Here is a 5,000-nt window from a genome sequence, read left to right as displayed (position 1 = left end):
CTCCCTCCCTCCCTCTCCTTCTCCCTCTCCCTCCCTCCCTCCCTCTCTCTCTTCTCTCTCTCTCTCATACACTCTTTCTCCTTAGCTCTTTTCACGGAACTTATTTTCGGCTGACTGACTGGAAGGACATCGTTTCGCGGACGAGACTCGGGACTCCCGAACCGGTAACGAAGGATGCAATAGTGTGGTTAGTATTAGAGAGTTGCGGGGAGTCCGTCGGGCTGGTCAGGGAGGAGGGTATGGGGAGGGTATGGTTATAGAGAGGGGAAGGGGAAAGGGAGAAGGAGGGGTTAGGGGATTCTGCTTCTTCTTGGGGAAGGATGGGGGAGGGGGAGGGAGAGGGAGGGGGTGAGGGTGTAAGGGTGTAAGGGAAGGCCTGTCAGGTGGGGGAGGGAGGGAGGGACGGAAGGACGGACGGAAAGAGAGTCCCTCGTTGCTTGCTTGCTTTTCAATCAGTTGCGCTAATGGATAGCCGGCGGCTCTTGACCGAGTTCGAGCGTCGAGGACGTGATTCGGAGATAGTGGTATGTTTCTCGATGTATTGGCGCGGAGAGATGAAATCCAGCCCAGCCAGCGTTGGCGCGAAGGCTTCGTGTGCTACCTGGTAACTCCGGGTCGCGTTCGGTTCGGGCCGTGTGCGTTCGTTCTTGGATTCCGAAATCGCCTTTTTCTTTTTTGCTTTTGATCGCGAATGGATCTTTTTTTTTTTTTTTATTAGGGTGGGGTTTACTGTTATGTGTGTGTCTGTAAGGTTTGGTGGAGGGTCGATGGGTGCCCGTCGTCTTCAGAGGCAGGAGAGTTTTTTACGAGAGAGACTTAGTAGGTGAATTAATCATGGAGTGGCAACTGACCTGAGTCAAGTCTGTGGGAGCCTCTTGCGCGTGCGTGCCTCAGTGTCTCTCTGGTTTCGGAAGTGGAAACAGTGTCTCTTTTTCGTCCCGTGTGCTGTTCCCCTCGCAGATGTAATTTACCTTTAACGTTACGCGATTCCGAAGTGATGTGGCCATATTATTAGAAATGATGGTTTTGTAATCATGGTAAATTGTCGATGAGGAAGTGTGTCAAAATGAATAGTTGTGGTAGTTATTTTAGAAGGCATTTGGATGCTGCAAGGCAAAAGTCCTGATAAAGATACATACCAGCGGAGTAAAAGCAAGAGCTAAGAATTATTATTATTTTTTTTAACGAAGTGTGGTGTTTATTCATCGGCATGGGAATATACAAATATTTAAATCTTGCTACGTGTGTATTCCATTCCTGTGCTCAGAAACGAGTGTGATACGCCAAAACGCAGAAATGCCAGTAATTCGCCTCCCACAAATGTTCACCTACGACAGAAGAAATATCTGTTTGAAAGAATAAAATGAAAAAAAAATGAAAGTAAGCTGAGTGAAATAAGGTGGCTTCGGAGGTGGCGATTTCAACGCTGCATGAGGCAGTGATCTCAATGAACTTTCCACACTGATTATACGGCTCTCTCTCTCTCTCTCTCTCTCTCTCTCTCTCTCTCTCTCTCTCTCTCTCTCTCTCTCTCTCTCTCTCTCTCTCTCTCTCTCTCTCTCTCTTTCTCTCTCTCCTCTCTCTCCTCTCTCCTCCTCTCTCTCCTTTCTCTCCTCTCTCTCTCTCTCTCTCTCTCTCTCTCTCTCTCTCTCTTCTCTCTCTCCTCTCTCTCTCTCTCTCTCTCTCTCTCTCTCTCTCTCTCTCTCTCTCTCTCTCTCTCTCTCTCTCTCTCTCTCTCTCTCTCTCTCTCTCTTTTTCTCTCTTCTCTCTTTTTCTCTCTTTCTCTCTTTCTCTCTCTCTTTCTCTTTCTCTTTCTTTTTCTTTCTTTCTCTTTTTATCTCTTTCTCTCTCTTTCTCTCTTTTACTCTCTCTATCTATCTCTCTCGCTCTCTCTCTCTTCATCTTTCTCTCTTTTTCTCTCTTTCTCTTTTCCTCTCTCTCTCTCTCTCGCACTTAATCACTCACTCACTCACTCTGTTTCTTCCTCGCTCTCCCTCTCTCTGCCTCAGTTCTCTCTTTAGCTTTTTCTCTATCTATCTATCTATCTATCTCTATCCCTCTCTTTCTCTTTTACTCTTTCTCTTTTACTCCTTATTTGTCCCACCGGTTCTCGCCTGCTTTCTCTCGTGCATTTCTCCTCGGCATTGTATCCTACCCCCGCGTGCCAGCTTGTTCCGAGCGTCGTGAAGTTTCAACATTCCTTTCCCTCCCCTCCTCCCCCATCCCCCCTCCCCCTAGCCCACTCCTCCCCTCCCTTCCCCTCCCCTCCCCTCCCCTCCCCTCCCCTCCCCTCCCCCATCCCCTTCCCCTCCTCCATCCCCTTCCCTCCCCCTAGCCCTTCCCTCCCCCTAGCCCTTCCCTCCCCCTAGCCCTTCCCCTCCCCTTAGCCCTCCCCTCCCCTTCCCCATCCCCTTAGCTCTTCCCTCCCCTCCCCTCCCTTTTTTTCCTACCTTGATTCGGTGGTCGTGAGCTTGATTGATTGTTTTTTGATCCTTTCATATCGGGTGTATGGTTGGGGATGGTGGAGAAAACTTTGCTTGCTACGGTCATTTTTAGCTGTCCCATTCCTCTGCTTTACTTCCTTCTCTTCCTATTCTTTCTTCTACTTTTCTTTTTCCTCGTCCGCTTTTTCTGCTCCTTATTCACCTCATCCTTCTTCTACTGCTACTCCTTTTTTTTCTCCTTCTTCTACTCTTCTTTTTCTCCTTTTCTTCCTTCTCTTCCTCTTCCTTATTCAACTCCTCTTTCTTCTCCTCTATTTTTTCCTCCTCCTTCTTCTTCCTCCTCCTTCTTCTCTTCTTTTTCCTCCTCTCCTTTTTCCTCCACCTCCTCCTTATCCGCCTCCACTTCTCCTTCTTTACCACCTCCTCCTTTTCCTGCTCCCCCCCCCCTCCCCCCCGTGTGATACCTGTAGGGTGTTTCACGCTGATTAACGGCAGAATTCTTTTGACCTACCTGGCTGTGCTAGATTCCTGGTCAGCCACCGACCTCTGCTAACTGTGCTGTGTTGATTCTTTTTATGTAGGAGTGTGTTTTTTGCTAGTTAGTTTTCCAAATTCCAGCATTATCGGTCTGGTGTTTTTGTTTTATTCGGTTTCTTTTTTCGTTCTTATTTATTCTCTCTCTCCTTCTCTCTCTCCTTCTTTCTCTTTCTCCTTCTCTCTCTCCTTCTTTCTCTTTCTCCTTCTCTCTCTGCTCTCTCTCTCCTTCTCCCTCTGCTCTCTCTCCTTCTCTCTCTCTCTCTCTCTCTCTCTCTCTCTCTCTCTCTCTCTCTCTCTCTCTCTCTCTCTCTCTCTCTCTCTCTCTCTCTCTCTCTCTCTCTCTCTTTCTCTTTCTCTTTCTCTCCTTCTCTCTCTGCTCTCTCCTTCTCTCCCTCCTTCTCTCCCTCCTACTTGAGAGTAAAGCCACGAAGCCAGTGCTGATCTAGCCTGCCTTATCAACTCGAATGCTTTGCGTGGCCGAACTAGCAATCGATGTCCCGGCCTTATTCGAATAGTAGGCTCTGTGACAGGGCATGCGAGATACATCGGAGAGGCTGCTCACATACACACACTCATACCTACATACACTCACACACACACACTCGCTCTCACACACATGCACATTTTCTCTCACACACACGCACACTTTCTCTCACGCATACACGCGCACGCACACACACACACACACACACACACACACACACACACACACACACACACACACACACACACACACACACACACACACACACACACACACACACACAAACGGTCACTCACTCCAGGGTCATTGTCTCTAATGAAACCTTCTCCCGTGTTTCCAGTGTTTACGTATCTGAAATAATTAGCAAAAAAAAAAAAAGAAAAGAAAGAAAAAAAAAGATAAACTGCCCGCTATTAGAGGTGACGCAAGAGTGTGATTGATAGCAAGCGTGAAGCAAGCGTGTGCAATAAAGAGTGAAATAACAAGGCCGGAGTGGGCCAGGCAGCGAGTTGTGCCCTTCTGCTTCGCTCGGCTTGGAATCAAGGACGTGACGTCTCTGGTCAGAAGCCCCCCCTTACCCCCCCAACCCTCCCACCCCACCCCCACCCCCGCTCGCTTGCCTCCCTGCTCCAGTTGCCGTTATTTTAGGCGTCATTTGGGGCGTGTTGTCCCGTGGAATATTGTCCTTGGAAGAAAGGGACGACCGATCGGCTTTCCTCGTTGTTGTCCTGGACCTCGTCGTCGCCCTTGGCACTGAGATCGAGCGAGGTGTTGGACGGAGGTAGGAAGAAAAGAGAAGAGAAGAGAAGAGAAGAGAGAAACCAGGAGAGAACCTTGTGGAAGTGAGCTTGCGTAGTCCACGCTCTATTGCGTTGGCTCTCTCTCCCTCTCTCTCTCTCTCTCTCGCCCCTCGTTTTTGTCCCCGACGCTGCGATCGGACCGCGGAGGGCGTGGTCGTCCGCGCGGATTCCTCTCGCCAACCCCCTCCGTCCAAACAAGATCCCAGGGACCTCATAGGAACACAGCCGAGGACGTCTGCATACCGCTCCTCCACCAGCTGCATGTGTTAGTGATGTAAGTATGACGAGAGCGGGTTTTGTGTCGCGTCTTTTGTTGTTGTTTTTTTCCTCCTCGGCGATTGGCGGGGAGGATGAACGGCGATGGGAAGGATGTCGAGAACAGGTGTTGTGTGTCTTCCTCCTTCATTAATTAACGGTCGGGTTTTGTGGCGAAGATAGGTGTTGTCTTTATTTTTTTTTCTGGTGGGGGACTTGCAGGATGACGCAAAGATCAGCATCAAGGGTTATATCATTCAGCATAGCAGTTGGAACTGTGTCCAAAATAGGTTATTACCCTTCTCCCGATAGCAGCATGATGATAAAATCCTATAGGCGATCGGTTCCCCTGCCCGAGGGTCGAGGGAAGGAGGGGCTAAAAAGAGGGGAGAGGAGAGAGGGGAATATATTTTATTGCCCGGGTTGTAAATGTAGTGGAAGGCCACCTCTTATTGATTTTTTTTTGTGTCCATGTGTCAA

At 49.1% G+C, this 5,000-nt stretch overlaps 1 protein-coding gene across 3 annotated transcripts in view; it reads left to right on the top strand.

Moving 5' to 3' along the window:
* brun (trafficking protein particle complex subunit brun) overlaps positions 1-5,000 on the top strand; it is a 119,799-nt gene that overhangs the window by 13,882 nt on the left and 100,917 nt on the right. Inside the window, exon 1 of one of the 3 annotated variants that reach the window (XM_086535884.1) lies at positions 3,806-4,539. The exons of the other annotated variants lie outside the window; for them this stretch is intronic. The gene's annotated coding sequence lies outside the window, so the exon portion shown is untranslated. Of the gene's footprint in view, positions 1-3,805; positions 4,540-5,000 lie in introns of those variants that run through there. 3 annotated transcript variants of the gene reach the window in all.

This window comes from Penaeus japonicus, unplaced genomic scaffold, assembly GCF_977035675.1.
Source record: "Penaeus japonicus unplaced genomic scaffold, GWHDUDI00000001_assembly GWHDUDI00000004, whole genome shotgun sequence".
Lineage (NCBI taxonomy): Eukaryota > Metazoa > Arthropoda > Malacostraca > Decapoda > Penaeidae > Penaeus > Penaeus japonicus.
This window is presented reverse-complemented; position numbering and strand designations above follow the sequence as displayed.